At 33.3% G+C, this 19,518-nt stretch overlaps 1 pseudogene; it reads left to right on the top strand.

The window, feature by feature from the left end:
- Positions 1 to 19,316, top strand: part of LOC147826570 (coiled-coil domain-containing protein 158-like) — a 95,484-nt pseudogene extending 76,168 nt beyond the window's left edge.
- The last annotated feature ends 202 nt before the right edge of the window (positions 19,317 to 19,518 follow it).

Raw genomic sequence — 19,518 nt, 5'->3', positions numbered from 1 at the left:
ATTGGACACAGTTAAAAACACAGAGAAAACTAGTGAGGTCAATGGATAAACAGTAACAAAAAAATCAGGAAAATAGAAACAAATGATGCACCAACAGATAAAGAAAGCAATGATAGTAAATAACCAACACATCTCAGTAATATCTCTCAGTGTTAATGGCCTCAACTCTCCAATCAAAAGCCATAGATTGGCACATGGATCAAAAAATAGAAACAAGTAACAGAAAAAATTTGGAACAGGCAGAAGCTCCTAGAAAATTAACAAAGAAAATGGCAAAGGATGGATAGAAAGGGACAAGAGGATAGATCTCTTGCAATAGGGAAGTGGTCTAGGGAACAAGGATGAGGAGTGGAGAGGAAGGAAAGGGGAAATGAGATGAATAAAGATGTGTCTTGTACAGGATCATAATAACCCAGTTAACGTAAACACTATCTGCTATACCATGAGCTAAGATAAATAATATCAACAAGTATGAAAAACAGGATAGGGGACCCAAAGGAGGGAGGAGAGGGAGTGAAGAGCAAGAGGATTATAGGAAAAAGAAAGAGGCTGTAATATGTACATGTAGTCATTCCCCAAGATGATTGTAAACTACATGAATTGTGAACATGTACTAATAAAAAAAAAGAACGATCCAAAACAAAACTAACTAAATAAAAAAGAGACCACACATGTTAAAATACTGGAAAAGAATGACAAAAAGAATGATAAGAAATTATAAAGCTTATAGATATTGGTGATTTAATAGATATAATAGCTAGTGTCCAGGCAAGGAATAAACAAATCACAAATAGATTTTATAAAAGAAGTAAAATGTTTCTTAGTTAATGTCAAGGCCATCTATATAGGAAGTCATAAATACCTCAAAAAGCTATGAAAACTTATAAATGAGTTTAGCAAACTTACAGAATTCATGGTCAATATGATAATATTAGGCATATTTCTATGCCTAGCAATGAATGTTTGAAAATTTTAAGAAGTAGCATTTGCAAGAATAGCAGAAATAAAAAGTGTATAAAGTTGAATTTAATGAAATATAAATATGATCTCTACACAGAACACTGTTAATTTTTGTTTATTAAAGTTATAAAATACCTAAAAATGGAAAAGAATATCGCATTAATGACCAAGAAGATTCCATACTGTTAACATATCAAAATTTGGTTCAGTTTTACAATACAATCTTGGTCAAACTCCTGACAGAAGGTTTAATTTTCTACAAAATTAGCAAGCTGTTTCTAAAACTTTTATGAAAATCCAACAGATTTCATGGAGCCAAAAACCTTAGAAAAGGAACAAGAACATGTGATTCAGACTTCTATATTCAAGACATAGCATAAAGCTACAATAATCTAGACTTTATTACTCCATGGTAATGAACAAATCAATCATTGTGATAAATTAGAATCCAAAAGTAGAATAAAACATATTTGATCAATTGATTTTTCAAAGGTAATTTAATAGATAAAATTTAGTCTTTTCAGTAAATTGTGCTGAGTAATTATACATTCATATATATATAAACAAAGATTGCATACCTCTATCCTTAATTTTCACTGAAATAAAAAACTAATTTAAAGAAGATTGCAAACCCAAATGTAAGCACTAAACTTATAAAACTGACAAAAAAAGAGAAATTCTTTGTGATCTTGAGTTAGATTTTTTTCTTAAAGAAGGAAAAATACACATAAACTATAAGGCAAAAAATGATAAATTTGACTTAAAGTTAAAATAATGAATTTCAAAATACATTGTTAGGAAAATGAAATGTTGTCAAGAAAATCATTTGCAAATTATACATGAAAAAAGACATTAATCCAAGATACAAAAATAACTCAATAAGAGCAACTGGAGAAGAAGTGAGCAAATATTTGAGGAAACATGTCCCCAAATAAGATAACTGTAAAGGATTTGACAAATGAGCACAAACAGTGTTCAAGTTGATTAGTTACCAGGAAAGCAGAGTCTGGAGATGAAACCAAGTGCTAGCACTGAGGCCTAGCAGAACAGACTTCTGGGTAAGCACCATGTTCTGCCTTGAGGGAAAGAGAAGCTGTAGGAAAGGAGTCAGTTCAGACTCAGTCTCATGGAATAAACACTGAAGACCATGAAAACTGAGAAGATGGATATAGCAGATTTTCTAAAATTTACTTTTTGAATTTTAAATAATTTTTAACTTAAAATTTTATTGTTAGATTTAAACACTTTATCTCAATACATTATCCAATATACTGAACCATTTTTAAAGGAAACGCTATGTTTAAAATTGTATAGTTTAATAAACAGCACACTGGTTTCTAGATTGGTTAACTTGGAAAAAATACTAAAATAAGGCATATAATATACATAAACCAAGCTTTAATTTTACTAATAAAATGATAAACTCACTGAGATGGGTTTTAGCAAAAAATGTATCTAGGTTGTTTAGTCAATCCATGCTTCTTTGCTAATAATGTCCAGATTCCATACTAACTATTACATGCCATTTTGGAAGTAAAATAACTGCTCCTTTGCATTTTAGCTCCACATCCACTTGAGAAACAAAATGATGAAAAAATTATCTGGTTATCTCTCATGTTTTATGTTCTCATGTGTTCCTACATCATTTCTCTTGATTTCACCATTTAATACATAATCTGTGAAACTTCCATGGTTTCTGTGGTATTTTAATATGATCAAAATGAAACTTTTATAGGAATTTTTTTTTCATTAAGGCACTACAATTATCTGATAGTTTAGTCATCTTTCCCATTGCCTGGGGCAAAATATCTGACACATATACAATTTAAAGAAAGAAAAATTTTTGACTCACAGATTCAGGGAGTTAACTGGATCCAAGTTAGAAACTTCACACCTGGAAGGTGTGGCACAGCAAAGTTTCACCATGGCATTTGGGAAGCAGTGAGAAGAGGAAGAGCTAGATGGAAAAGGGCAGGGACCACATATGCTCCCCAAGGACACATTCCCACAACCCACTAACTGCTACAAGAGCCCTCATCCTAATACTGAAGTCAGCTATGAACTCAGTCACTGTATTTATTAATCCACTGATGAGGGGAGGGCCCTAACACTCCAATCACCTCTGTGTCTCCTAATCCACTCAAGTTGCTAAGCCAGGATTAGCTGTAACAATATAGTAACAACCGGTACCTCAAATGCCACCATACATGGTTGTAATAATACAGGATCATTAATACACACTATAAAATTGAAGTTAATTTTATTATTTTTCTAGAACAAAAGACTACAGAGATGGATAAATGATGATGTGTTTCTGTAAAGTGTTATGCATAGTATCGTATCTAAATTGATTATAATTTTTGAAGTATTTTTATTCTTAAACTATTCTATTATATAAAATTAATTATAAAAAATACTCTATTTCAAGATGACAGGGAGAATCGTTCTAGTTATGAACATTCCTAAAGGCTAAAAGGCATATAACATTTATTTCCTCATATTAAAAATAATCTCTAAAATTTTCAAAAAATAAGATGTTTTAATCACCTCATAAATCTAATGTTCAGATATCCATATAACCATATTACCTTTAAGCCTTTATTTTATAACTGTTAAGAGCATACACTGTAAATAATTCCATCCAATATTTGTAGAATTGTTGAAACTCTTCTTTGTATTTGCTTTTTTTAATAAAGAGATAAAAAGGTAAAAAAAAATTGTACTTGAAGCTATTTTCAATTAGGCACCTTAGATGCTTAGAGTCCAGTACTAATGAGGTCAAGACCAAAGGTCTAATCCCCATATGGGTCAATTAGCTGTTCTGCTTCCAAATCTCAGACTATGTATCTTACAAAGTGCTCCATTTACTCAAAGGAAGCCAGGTGATAAAATGTTGATGCATCTGAGAAATCCAGATATTCCCAGTTGATTAACACCCAGGTAATGTGACCGTCCACACCAGCACTAATGTAGCTGAGCTCATCATGTCACTTTTGGTTCCAAATCACATGGTCTGATTTCCAATCTTTGTAAAATTTTTTTCTTTAATCTATGTTGTTCATATTTTTTAAAAATTAGAATTTTTCTCTATTCCTTAAATCCTAGGACATTTCACATCTTTTCCCCAAAGCATCACTTTACTTTGCTAAATTATAAGAATATTATTTAGAACACTAATGTGACATAAATTTTATATGTTATATATTCTTCGGTAATTTTCTCATTTGTACAAAATAAATAATTTGAACATCCCTGTATTAGTAAAACAACCTTACTTAAATAGTTTATATAAGTATGTTTATTCTTTAATTGATATTCTACTAGACATTTGGATATTGACATAAATATTTTCGAGGACATTCATATGAAAATGATATTTATTGACTTATCTATGCATTTTTAAGTTTTTGTTTGTCCCCATAATTATTTCTCCATTTATATTTTTTATTATTATAGATAAAGTTCTCCAAAGGGGGATGCCTCAGCCCAAATATAATGTTATTTTTAATAATATGTATAATGCGATATATGCATATTTTTAATAATGCATATAAAAGTCAGAATTCTTCTTAAAGGTGCTTTACAATCAAATTCTCATGTCAGTGACAAAATCTATTAAATATCATAACATGGATATTATGATTTATTTATTTAATTTTAAAAATTCTAATATGCAAAAAATGTATCTCATACTTTCAATTACAAACCCTTAACTTCTAGAAAGGGTATTTTCTTCTTTGGAATAAAAAAAGGTTTATTTAGCTGACATCATTAAAAAACTGATTATTTCTGTAACTCCAAGGGAGTCATTGTATAAAGTTGAAATTATACACATTTTTCCATTTATAACAGAGTTGAAAACAGTATTGTAAAAAGTTTAGTGCTGAATTGTTATTATCATATTTTCAGTACAAAATTGTATTTTATAAATAAAGACTATAGGGTTGGGGAATTAGCTCAGTGGTTTTGCCTCCTGCTTCACAAGTGCAAGGTCCGGTGTTCGATCCCAGGTACCAAAATAAGTAAGTAAGTAAATAAATAAAGACTATACATTGGTTCTATTTTAGTAATGTAAAACTTTAATTATTTCAGATTTTATAATGATAACTAAATTCTAGGGACAGCTATACAGGCAAAGTTTTCTTTTTTAAAAAAAAATATCAACAGTCCAGAAAGAACTTAGGCAGGACAAAATTCTGCTTACTATTAAGCACATATTCTTTGGCTGGATGAATTTCCTGTTCTGATTGTAATCTTTTCACATTCCTAAAATTTTATTTTCTTCTTTTTTTCTCTTTCATAATTTGGGAAGCAATGCAAAAGGAAAATATAACTATCTTAATTTTGTCTTAAAATGTAATAAAATTAATTTATTTACTACTGGGCAAACTGTTTTTTCTCTAATATAACATTTTATTTCCAATACAACACTTTTAATAAAATATCGAATTATCATTGAAGCAATTTTAGATTTTCATGATTACTGCCCTTGTAAACAAATTAAGGTTTTTCCAAAGGTTTGTCACTTCTTCAATTTACAAAGCATCAAATTTTAAAAATATGTATTAATTTAATTAGTGAAAAAGGAGTAGATACTTGATATTATAGTTTGTGGAAATTGTAATATTGTTTATGTTACACCCATCGAGAGAGAACCAACCAGAGACCAATATGAAATCAGCACAGGAGTTTATTACTGGCCAGGACCCAGCCGAGCATCGGACTAGAGCTCCGACTGGGGGGAGATTAACATATTTTATACACCTTTGAGGTCAACAGTTTCTAGGCCCCGCTATGGGATAGAACTAGTAAAGCAAGCAAAAAGAACAGAAGCAGAACGTCCTGCTGTTAGATCATTTGTAAAACAATAGTTGATTAATTGTTGTTTCTAAAGAGACTTTCTAAGGGGAGGAGGTTTTTAAGCTTCCTCCTTCTGAGTTCATCTAAAGGACAGGCAGGTAGGTCAAGCAGCAATATGGAGTCTGTCTTGCTAACTAGGCTCCTTCAGTTTACAAAAGTTAGAATGAATAAGTTGTCAGGAAGATATTTCTCTTACAGCCATTACTATTTTATAATCTATAAGTATCTGTATTATATGTTAATTATTATATGTTAATTTTCAAAATTTTTGAAAGAACCTTCACTGCCTATTTATGGTGTTCAAATGTATATTTGTCTAAAGTTAATGTGATGAAACACATTGCTATATGCTATATACATATATAATATATATATATATATGTATATATTTATGCAGAGAGGACATAGGTCTCCGTGGTCTTTATGGTGTCTTTAGATTTTGATCATTTTTCTCTTTTTCTTGCAATATGAGTTACTAATATTCGCAACTTAAGAGGCCTTTGGTACTAAGGGTGAAATTGATGACAGTGGCAAGTTAAGGGATACTGTTTGGTTTGAAATTTTCAGTATATATAAGGGGAATGATAAGATTATTGCACTTTATGCATAACAAAAAAAAATACATTTGACATTTCCCAGCAAGACATCCTATATTCTCAGAATGCCTCATAAGTCATCATCTAGAAAGTTGAAGAGGTCTGCTTTAGTTGGGATATCTCATCTACCAAATGATTCTAGGTGTAATGGGTTGTTCTAACTGATCAGCATCTCTTAACCTTTCCAGGGGCTGGAGGACTGGAATAGTTAGCTCAATCAGAGTATGGCTTAGATAAAAAGAAAAAGAAAAGAAAAGAAAAAATATCTATCTATCTATCTATATATATATAGATATATATATATAGATAGATAGATATAGATATATATAGATATATATCTGTATCTTATGGCCCACGACAACAACAACAACAAAATGGCGAGCATTAGGGGAGGGAGCAGCTTCCTGGTCACTCTCTCCTGTGTGTGCTGTTGGAGTTTGTTGCCAGACTGCAGTGTCTTCTGCTTGCAGGAAGGCAAAAGGAATGAGAGGCCTTGTTATCCCAGATCTATCTTGTGTGGATTTAATTTGCCGCATTTGCGGTTTTTTGTTTTTTTTTTTAAACATCCCAGAACTATGATTCCTGTTCCATGCTCCATACACTGGTGGTAGTGCTCCTGGAAGCCCCGAGGGTTGGTATGCTGTCTTATGAAGTCCTGTGCTTGTGTTTTGTTTAATCCACGAGTCTCTTACTTCAGATTGATTTTTGGCACCAAGATGTACGTCCCACCTTTTCTTCCAATTGTCTGTGTTTTCAGTTGATTTTCTCTGAGTAGCTCCAACATGGCTCCTCCTCGATTCAGCCATTTTTCAATTCACCAACAGAGTGAAGAGACAACTAACAGAGTGGGAAAAAAAATTTGCCAGCTGTTCCTCAGACCAAAGACTGATAACTAGAATATGTAAAGAATTGAAAAAAATCAATCCCCCAAAATTAAAGACCCAATACAAAAATAGGTATCTGAGGTGAATAAACACATCTCATATGAAGAAGTACGAATAGCAAATAAATATATGAAAAATGTTCAACATCACCAGTCATTTGTGAGATGGAAATTAAAACAATGCTGAGATTCCATCTCATTCCAAAAAGAATGTCTGTTATCAAGAAATTAACCAATAACAAATGCTAGCAGCATGTGGGGAAAAAGTAACCCTTCTCCAATGTTCATGGGAGTGTAGATTGGTGCAACCATTGCGGAAATCGGTGTGGAAATTCCTCAAAAGACTAGGACTAAAGGTTCCATTTTAGCCAGTTATCCCCCTTCTTGGTATCTTCCCAGAAGAATTAAAAGCATCATACTACAGTGACGTATGCATATTCATGTTCATAGCAGCACAATTTGTAATAGTTAAATCTTGAAAACAACCCAAAGCCCATCAACCAATAAATGGATAAAGATGTGATTTTTTATATATAATGGAGTACTACTCAGCCATAAAAAAGATAAACTGGAGACATTTCTAAGTAAATAGATGCACCTTGAGCCCATTCTCTTAAGCAAAGTAAATTAGACACACATGTCATTAACACATGTGTCATTAGCACATGTGTTAATATAGGATTGTTTCCCTGGTGTGAGAAATTAAAAGTGTAAATAAGAACCAAAATATATAATAGATATTGTGAAATAGGAAGAAAATGTTCAAATGGGAAGGGGAACTAGAGGGGGAAGGAGGAAAGGAAGGAAGGGAAAAGAAAAAGAAAAGCAAGAAAAATGGAAATAAAGCTTTTTTAAATAAGAAGGAAAAGAGGACTGAAGGGAGGGTAGGGAAAGGGGAAAAAGAAGAATCAAGACATATGTGCAGGTACAAATTCTCTATGATGAATGTGATCATTATGTATATCTAAAATCTACCAATAAACTTAACTAATTTAAAAATATATAAAAATAGTATCATTATATATTTATATTTATGGAAGTGAATAAACATATAAAACAACATCAATTCAGTATGTGAACAAACATGTTTGCTCTATTTAAGGAATAAACTCGCACTTCTAAGAACATATTCTCTAACTTTAGGGATACAGATATTGTGCAACAGAGAATATTGTGGAAACACAACAATATATTTGTATACTGTACTGTTATTACACTTGCTGTGTTAGAAATTCACATAAGCATTATAACTTTATCATGTTTACTTACACCAAGCATTGTCACAGAAAATTAAAAAAATTAGATTTCCAAGAATAGCTACATTGGGACAGTACTTCCTCGCTTCTTTATCTAATGTATAATCACTCCTTCTTTGGTTGGGAATATGAATATATTTTTTATTATTGAATTAAAATTGCTGGACTTATGCATACTATATCTACTTTTCTTTAAAAAATTAGCTTGTGGCAGTGGAGTACATCATTTAATTTTTTTGTTCATTATTACTATATCATGCTAACATTTTACCAACTGCTTGAATTGAAGTGTAGTTCAAATAAAATACAAATTAAGGCTTATTAATTCATTTTGATTTGGAAGTAGCTATGAGTCATAAAGTTGTCACACACAAAAACACACATACAAAAAATGAAAGAGTGATTCACATAAGCTGCATGTTGTCTAGAATTTTCAGAGATGAACAGAATTTTGGAAGTTATCAAAAATTGTTTCTCTTCTCATCTTAATCCAAGCAATTATTCTCTTTTGTGGATTAAACTAGATGTAAACAAAGTGACTTGTGTTAAGTTTTACTATCAGCTTGTGCACCAATTTGTAGTATTATTTTGAACCAGGTATAATGTCTTTGTACCTTACCAATTAAGTCGCTCATGAGATTCTGCAGGTGAAAAATGTCTAGTTTAAAATACTATGTTCAATGTTTGCACTGAAAATTCTAAAACTTCTGTTTAAAAATTCAAAAGGGCTTGGAATAAACATGTGGAAAGAAACATGATTCTTAGGTTAATCTAAAACAAACCAATTAGAAGGTACTTAGGAAAGATTTTGGTCCTGATGTGGTATTTTGACACAAGAATTAACAGCATTGAAAAACTGGAGGTAAAATAAAGCCTATTAGAGAAACAAATCTACATTATTTAGGTGAAATTGAAAAGGAAAGGCATGTTTTATAACATTAAATTACTATTCACAAATAAAACCACAATAACCACTTTCAGAGGAAAATGTACAGAAGTAACAATGTGGCTTTGCGGAGCATTTACATATTCTTGCCTGAGCAAGAATATGTGTAGCTGGTGAATTTAGAACAAGAATATGTGTACCTGGTGAATTTAGAATGTTTCTATGCTTCTACATGTTTAGGAATCTGTGGACAGAGTCCAGGTCTACCTAGCACTGAACATTCAACTGGGCAGAAAATTATAATATGTATTTGGTTATCCATGAAGAGTTCTCTATATGTTTATGGCATTACAATCATTAATTAAATAAATAACTTGAAGCTCTATGAGAGAGTGAATTCTGATGACAGAATTATACTATTTGAATAAAAATAGTTTTAGAACCAATAATAATTCAAAAATAGAACAAACTTAGAGAATCAAAACATAGGTATATAGATAATAAACAATTTAGAGTTGTTGTTTATAAATTCATAATGAGGTTACAACATTTTGAAAAGCTGTAAGAAAACAGATTGTGCTGTACCAAATTTGGGTTATGATACTGATGAAAGTAACATCCTGGAGAATGAGAAACTGTCCTAAAGAAATAGAGATAAATTTTTGTGGCTACTCACATCACACTTGAAAATTTGTATAACATTTGTGATAAAACCAAGTAAAAAGTTAAGCATTGTTATTACAATGAGGTCTGGATTATTGTGGACTTGTAAACAAATCCAATGAATATACCAGTCAAGTTCAAGTCAACCAAAATGAACAAATTCAATAACTAAAGGAGAATATAGATTATTCAATCAGTTTGTATGACTAAAAGAGTTGGTGTCAGTTGTCAGAATCTTACCATCCAAAACAGTATTGGTTGATCTATGAGCTGAGAACACAACAAATTTATTCGATAGAGCTGCAAACCATGCTGTCTGAAATTGAAAGTAATTGTAAAGCCATACATTTTAATTAGTGCTGAATCACTTTCTCCATCCAAGCCTTTTGATTCCATTTCCCTGTTTTTTCTAGCTTTTAGGAAAATAATTAAGGAAAAGAATTACCAATAGTGTTCCTGATATAGTCTCATCTTCAAAAACATCAAATAAACAAACAACAAAATAACAACAACATGTCCCAAATGTTCTACATAACAGTCTGAGTTTACTTAGAAACTATAGGGAGCAGACAGACTCAAATCTTTATGAATCCATTGGACATAGCATCCAACTCTCCACCCCCTCAGCTCTGGTTGTATATGGAGAATCCAAATGTAACTGGTGGAGTTGGAGAAGGGCTTGGGACAATGAAGGGAAACCCAAGTGATCCTGTGTGAGTGTGTGTGTATGGGGGTTAATTCAGTGAACTCTTATTGTGACATCTGTGCTTAATTGTGATGGATCCTTTGCATGATTTAATGTAAGAGCTACTAGAGTTTTGAGGGGATCCTCCTGTATTGGGAAGATCCACATGTATAAAAATGCCAGCCATACATGTACATGACTCCCAAATCATCTCTTTGTCTATTTTCTGATGGTCCAACAGAATCAAAGCAAAATCCCAGAGAAAATGAGAGAGACAGAGAAAGAGAGAGAGAGAGAGAGAGAGAGAGAGAGAGAGAGAGAGAATGATTAAACACAACACAAGCAATAACAGAGAAAATCTTTAAATATATGTCGTATATGCCAAGAAAAAAGCCTTGTACAATCTAAAGGTGTGCAGTGTGCCATTGCCAAAGGAGGAGAATTTTTGCTCTCATCATTCTCATTATTCCAGATATGGTGACTGAAACACAATCCATGGTAGAGACCAATGGCACTGGGTATGTTGTTAGACATTGCTACAATTTCTTTTATATTCTACTGGCATCTGAGGACAAAATGAATTCAGTCATGTAGCCAATCCTCCAAACTATGTTTGCAGGAATATTGGGAGATACATAAACTTCTTTGTTTTTACCATTAACTGTCCAATTCAAATTTAATGTGAGCACTATCATATTCTGTAGTCCAAAACTTTCATTGTACATGATGAACTGCTGTAGGCTGGAAAGTAAGAAATATTAGTTTCAGAGACTTGTGTGCAGCGTTATTACACTTGTAACAGTGACTAAAACTTTACTTATGGATCTGCTTGCCAAGAAAAGTTTTTTGGATTATGTAGGCAGATTTACAACACAGGATCTCTTCAATAGTGAAGAAAAAAAAAAGCTTGATTCATCAATTTGAATCTTGACTCTTGTCAATATGCTTTTCAACTTTTGAATCTTGACTTTGATCTCCTATCTCTTTGAGTATCAGAGATTAAAAATACCCCACTTGGTCATTTAAACTTTACTCTTTATATAAACTAGACCATACATCAGCGTACTTCAAGTGAGGCCCAAATCAGCAGTCTGTGTGTGAAGACATTCAGCAAGCTATAGCATGCTTTCTGCCCTTAAGACAAAAAAATCTAATGATACTTTGATCAGCACATGTCTATGACTGGTAATTTTACTTATGACAGACAGCATCTTGCAAAGGAGGAAAGCCCTGACAGTTTGAATTGCTCATCTCTTAGGCATACAGATACATTCTTTTTTACAAAACAGTTACCAGGTTGCTATTGGACTCTTGTCAAAACTGAATTCATGTGCTATGTAAGTTTTTTTAACTTCCCACTCAGATTTTGTCATTTTGATATGAGTCTATTTGGATTCAGTGAGTGATAACATGGGAAGGACATACAAAGCATTGCTTGTCAGAAGGACCTGGTACATTCAAGACTATACTTTCCATGACCTCTCAAATTTGCTGGAAAGAAACTCAAATATCACTTTGGGGGAAATAGGATGCTTATACTTTATCATCCAAATAAAGCTTTATGTTTCAAAAGGGACCATAATTTATAAATTTAAGGAAACTCCACCAAGAGGTTGTATATTAGATCACTAGCAAATACCTCCAAATGAAGCTACTCTTATTTCTTTGGGAGAGTTTCCAGTATGGATAACTGATTCATTATTTATGAGTTACCAGTGGGCAGTTATTCTCATAATTAGAGTCATTCAACTTAAAATGTTGGTACAAATTTTTCTCTAGCTTTTAGATAAAGTGATCAATGGCATCAAATTACCCTGGAAGGCATTTAGATGAGCCATAACCCATTGGCCAGTGTGGTTATGAATGATAGGCTTGTCCCAGATTTCCTTCTTCTAAGCCAGGATATAGTTTATAAAAGCACTAGTACATCCTTCCCTGTCCTGTATAAAGCCTCTGGGCAAGTAGAAAGGTTTTTATAGAAACTTAAGTGAAAATCCATCTGGCTCTTAAAAGCAGACCTTAAGAGTTTAGGGAATTGTTTGATTAGCTCTACGTAGGCCTATGGTAGGCATGATTTAGTCTAATACAAAAAGTTACACACAAATATTGCTTATAAACTTTTTATAGTAGCCTTAATTAATATTTATAAATAAAATTGAATGAATTTGATTCTAACCATTTTTTGTTAGAGTGACTTACTTTATGATATTTCATAAGAAAAATTTTCAGAAGCAAAAAAGGTAGCAATGAGGGGTAGACATTATTGAGAGATAATTCTCCATAGTGTTATTGTCATTATGATTATTGATGTGAGTATTAAAATCTTCTATCTTTGACACAACAGTTTCATGTCTTCTAGCATCTATGAAACCTTTTGGCTAACTTGCTCTTTTGCAAGTATGCTAAAGCTACAATTCCTTCAAACATGCCATACATATTGTTTTGGCTTGTGTCTAGCTGTCCCCTCAAATCTCATGTGGTCATAGGTGGGGCTTTTTCAGAGGTGGCAGTATCTAAAGTGTGTCATGGTGGAATTGACTCATGGTGCAATGTAGGATCAAGGGCACTAGGATTAAGGCTATGAGTGCTACCTGCCCTAAGTAGCCTGGAAAAGATATAAGGATAGAAAGAGCTGTGGTTATGCCCTGCTTGCTTGTTTTGTTACCCTCTGAGCTCCATGGACTGTTTCTCCCCTGCAATGCCCCTCTACAATGTGCCAGTCTGTCTTGGCACCAGCCAAGTATGGACTGAAGCCTCTACAAACTGTGAGGTAAATAAACCTTTCCTCTTTAACTTTGGGTGTCCAGTATTTTGTCGCAGCAATGAGAGAAAAAGTAACATACACATATAACATATATATATATAAATATAAATTTATACATTTATGGATTTCATATATAATTTTAATCAGGTCTAACTTTGAGTTTTTCAAAAGGATGCCAGGTTGAATAAGCATTATAAACTCAACATAATTTAACTCACTAACTGATTAAGGAAAATTAAACAATGATCATTCCAATAATCCTGTTCAATATCCTCTATGACTTATGTTTTTAAAAATCAAATTAGGATTCAAAGGGTACAGCAGATATTTTCTGGACAAAATTATCTCAAACAGCCAGACATGGTCTCACAGGCCTGTAATCCCAGCATTCAGGAGGCTGAGGCCAGCCTAGGATACACAGTGAGTTGAAGGCCAGCTTAAAATATATAGCAAGACCCTCTCTCAAAAACAAATTAACTCAAACAATAAAAAATTTGAACAGGTAAAATTTTGATATCAAAATTTGAATGCCAATTATGGAATACCCAGCATGCAAATAATAAATTAATTGATGATTTTTTGGAGGAATAAATACATAAATGAGTTTGAATAAAATTAAAATTATCCTTATTTTCAGATATGATTGTCTACATAACTCCATATAATTATTAAGAGCTTAAAGCTACTTTAAAGTTCAGTGAAATATATTTCAATCCTTTAATGGAGAAAGTTTCCTTACCTAAGATACAAAACCCTTAAATCATTTAAAAATCTACCAAATAGGCTACATTACAATGAATAGTTTTAATTTATCTAACGCATTAAGAATATAGCTGAAACACATAAAAAAGCAAAGAATTAGTATCTAGAAAAAAATCAGTCATAAATATTGAATATAAAAAATAATGAAATGCATATCAACATGTGAAATTCAGTTAACCCATGAAAAAATACAAATTGTCAATAAACATATTAAGGATGCTTAAATTCAGTAATATTTGGGATAATGCAATCTAAAGACAAAATTACTACTTCTGACTTGCAAAAAGATTTTAAAGTATGACTATAATAAAATTAGTAATATTCATCTAATATTGTTGGACTTTAAAAAGGGACCATCACTGTGGAGAAATTAAATAGCACAACATAGGAACTATGGAGACACAAGTCTTTCTTGGTAATTATGCTAGTGTATTCACAATCTTATAGGAACTTATGAACCTCTATAGGATTCAGCATGAATAAGAATATACAAAGTACCTTTGCTATTAACAGCTTTAAAATAGATGAAGAAAATTGAAATGTACATTAAGAAGCACAGCAACAATTAAAATAATACACAGCAATAAAAATTAATCAATCTAAGGTAAATGCATCAAACTAGACGAATCTCAGGAAGATAATTCTTTATCTAACAATGAAACTTCATTAAAACTCATGTAATGTCACAACATTTATATATACTTTAATTGCATAATTGTGCTTTAAGAACCAGATGTATGCATGATAAGACTATTCCTAGATGTATCCTGAAAATTGAAAAAATGCATTCAATAAATAAAAACTAACACAAGTGGAAAAGAGAGAGGGATAAAATCAAGGAAGAGTTCATGCATTTTTCAAATTTAGTCTTACTTCGTTTCTCAGAAACAGTGAGAGTATGGTGTTTGTTGTGTCATTTGTTGTTTTTCAATACAAACTTTAAGGATTGAAAGATTATTTAAGTGAGGTGAAAAGGGCCGGGTATTTAGCTCAGTGGTTCCACCGCCTGACTCACAAGTGTAAGGCCCCGAGTTCGATCCCCAGTACCAAAAAAAAAAAAAAAACTTTGCTGCTAAGTGAGGTGAAAAGACATATTAACATTAAATTGAAAATTTCTTATTGAAGGATTATAAAGAATTGAAATGGAGATAACTTTTTCAGTGTGCAATTTCCTGTATCTAATGCTACCTCCGTGTAGCAGCTAATATCAACTTGAGAATGGCAACTCATCCAACATCATTTATTTTATGAAACAGTGTGGATACCAGGCTCAGAAGACCGGGCCCTGAGTTCAGTTCTGCCATTTGCTGCATGTGTGATTTTGAGGTAAACCTCTTCTCTGCTCTAGCTTCTATTCTTTTCCATGTATAAAATGAATCCTTCTACGTGCTGAGTAGCTCCTTCTAAGCACAAATCTAACTGAATTCAGGCTTTCGAAGTAGACCTTTCAGAGAAGCCCTTTAAATGGGAAGATTTAAAGGCACTTAGGAGAAGAAGGCTTGGATATGGGAGCTCAGGTCATAGTTCTTTGTTCCCACTGGTGGGACTTATTTGGCAATTCTTGTATAGGTTATGAGAGAGAAAGGTAAGAAACAATGATGTGTTGAGGGAGAAAGTCAGAAGAGAGCAATGAAGGGAAGCCTAGCAGGATGAAGTGGGCACTGTGACACAGGGTACACATGCCCTGGGATCAGCTAAGCTCAGTTGGGATCCTTGATCTCTGATGATCACATGGTCTTATACAAGCCACCTAATCATCAAAACAACCATTTTCATTCCATCCATTGAGATTTCAATACATAATATATGAGTCTTATGGAGTTCTGTCACCTCATTTCTTCTCAGCAGCAGTCTTATATATAGTAAAGTCTTTGCTTTCTTGATAGTATTTTTCTTAACAGAAAAATATAAGAATTAGATCAGGTAACAAGAATTGACAAGAAAAATGTTGCCTAGAGTATAGTTATTTGTGTGGGGTAAACAAATGTTGAAAGAAAATTAAATTGAACTGTTTAATTTTATTTTACAAGTGAGAATACAACACAAGGGCTAGGGATTTAGCTTAGTGGTACCGTGCCTGCCTCACAAGCGCAAGGTCCTGAGTTCAATCCCCAGTACCAAAAAAAAAGGAATACAACACAAAAAGGAGCAGGAATATGTTGACTTGGTATTTAAAACCATTGTTACACTATTTTTAAATGATATAACTTAGATATTAAATGATATAACTTAGATATAACTTATTAAATGATATAACTTATTATTAAATGATATAACTTACATTAAATGATATTATATTAAATGATATTAACTTATATTAAATGATATAACAATATTATGTGTTGGATACTTTTTAGAATGTTTATGATGATATTTAAATTTAAAAATGTCTCTCTCTACATATAAAGTTTTAAAAAGAGTTTGAACATTTCTGTTGGTTGCAGTAATAAGAGATAACAGAAATTTTTCATAAGTCACAGAAATCACAAATGATTTTTCTGTAGAAATTAAGGTTACTATAATATCTACTTCATGAAGATTTAGTATGTGCCAAGTGTTTAAAACATTGAGAGCAGTGAAGAACTCAGTGTTATTTACTGGCATTTTGAAACATAATCCATGAGCAGGTATCTACAATTTCTGAGAAATCATAAAGAGATTTGTCATATCACAATATGGGTTGAGATTGTTATTTTTAACTGAGAAAGATACGTTTTAAGTATATACTAATATATTTGATGTTGATATCAAGGCCAAATCCTGGAGTGTTTGTATAAATAATGTTTCCTGTATGCTTTATGTAATTGATATTTTAAAAGATACGTAATTACCAGCTTTCATATACCAAATGGTACCCAGTTGATAGAACGTATAACTCAGTTGTACAGAGCAGTAAAGTGCAGCCTTATAACTCAGACTGAATTCAAGTGCCAGATACAATGCTTAGTAAATCAGCACCTCTAATAAGGAATGGAATTATTAGTACCTAAATTTTCTCACTTACAATATGAAAATAGATAAAATGTCTACCATACTTTTGAGATTTAGAATAGTGCCTAGCGTATGAGTGCACAATGAATGTTAGTGTTATTATTATGCTTAAAATTATTATAAATAAAACGCGGATAGATTTCCTCTGGATTTCTATGGATGTATTGGGTGTGGCAATCACTATTTATTGTATTATTGTTATTTTATTATTATTATGATCATTATTATTACTGGGGATTGAACACAGGGTCCTGAGGATTCTAAGAACATGCTATGTTGTACTATTTTTAATTCTAGTCTTACTCGCCCAATTAATTGCATAATAAATGAAGTTGAATCATTTGTTTACCTTCTATTTTTTGTAGTCAATTTTCAGTGAAGATCTCCTCAAAATCCTACTTTTAGCCCCTTCCCGTGACCCCTCCCCAAGCTCCAAAGGTCGCCTAACCCGAGCTGTGCTAGCGCCACGAGGGGGCGCGGCGACGCTGCGGGATCCAGGGGCAGGACCCTTCTGTCCCTGCCCCGCGGATCCAGTGGAGATGCAGAGCGTCTCCTCGGAGGAGGTGAGAGAAAGGAGATTGCCGTCCAGAAGCATCTGGTGTGGAGTAGAGGGGAGCCATCAAACACGCCCGGTGGGAGGTCAGCAGGGATCTGCCACCACTAAAAACTCAGCACTTCTGTGGTCTGGAAATTGTAGGGCAGCTCTAGGCAAAATCCTGCGGAAATCATAGAATGTCCAAGTTGGAGAAGATTTAGCGATATTCTGGTCTAACACTCTGCCCGAGAGAGGACGTCCAATGACAGCTGCCATCCCAACACGTGCTCACCATCCTCAGCTTGCCCTTCTCACGAGGACCCCCACCATGCATTAATAGAATAATTGAAAATAAGAATATCCGGAAACTAAGACAAGAACAACAGGAACTAAACAGGGAAGCATTTATAACTCAGGATCTCTAAGAAGAGGTAGAAGTAGTTAATAGGGAACCAAAAGCATATGAGTCAAATGCTGAAGATCTTTTATCAAGTAGTGGCATCACATCCAACAGGGTAATTGAAAACATAGCTTCAACTGGGACTTTGACACAGATTCCTATTTTCCCGAAATATGAAGTGGAACTTGATTCTCCTAGAAAAATCATTGCTTATCCAGGGAAGGAGCATATTGAATGTGTTCTGGAAGAATGTTCACATCAAGTCAAAGATTTGCAAAGAAGACTAAATGAAAGCAATGAACTGAGTGAGAAACAAAAGTTTTACCTAAGGCAATCAGTCATCGATTTGCAGACAAAACTTCAAGAGATGCAGATGGAGAGAGATTCCATGGCAGACATCAGACGAAGGGAGAGTCAGTCCCAGGAGGATTTGAGAAATCAGCTTCAAAACACAGTTCATGAACTTGAAGCTGCCAAATGCCTTAAGGAGGACATGCTAAAAGACAGCAGCACACAGATAGAGCAGCTCAGAAAGGTGATGCTTAGTCACAAAGGAGTCCTGCAGGAAATCCCAACCATCCTAGCTGACTTTGAAGAAGCCTCAGGCAAGAAAATACATGAACAGGACAACATGTCTATCATGCCCTTCTGAAGCTTGGGCACAGGTGTTAGTAAAATGCTAAGAGAATTAGATACAGAAATTTATTATCTGAAAGGGAGGATATTTCCAGTAGAAGATCTATTTGAAACACTGAAAGCTGAATCACAGAACAAAATAGAACTATTACTGCAACAACATCAAGACAGGATTGAGCAGTTGATAAGTGAACATGAAGTTGAAATAATAAGACTTACGGAGAAAGCTAGCAGTACTCAGAGCCAAGCCAACAGTCTTCAGAGTCAACTAGAAATTATTCAAGAACAAGCAAGAAACCAAAACTAAGTGTATATGTGTCAGCTCAGTGACCTGGAATCTACTGTATCTCAGCTGCGTTCTGAATTAAGGGAAGCCAAAAGAATGTATGAAGATAAGGAGAACCTCCCAGAATTCCCCTTTTCAAATTTGGACCAGTAGGAGCTGTCATTATTGGCTCTGTAGACGTGGCTTTACTCTTAACTTTCACTTCTGACAACAAAAACACTTTATGATCTTAATTCTAAGTTTATTTTCCTACTTTGAAAGCATTTGGGGGCAAAATTTCATACTCTGAAGGTAAAGATTTCGTGGCACTGGCTGGAGCTAGTCCCTGTGCTAGAAGAGGCTGAGCAGACACTTG

Source organism: Heterocephalus glaber, unplaced genomic scaffold (genome assembly GCF_053883595.1).
Source record: "Heterocephalus glaber isolate CG9 unplaced genomic scaffold, H.glaber_assembly_v1.0 deba00001465, whole genome shotgun sequence".
Lineage (NCBI taxonomy): Eukaryota > Metazoa > Chordata > Mammalia > Rodentia > Bathyergidae > Heterocephalus > Heterocephalus glaber.
The sequence above is the reverse complement of the archived record's forward strand: the minus strand, read 5'-3'. Positions and strand labels throughout refer to the sequence as shown.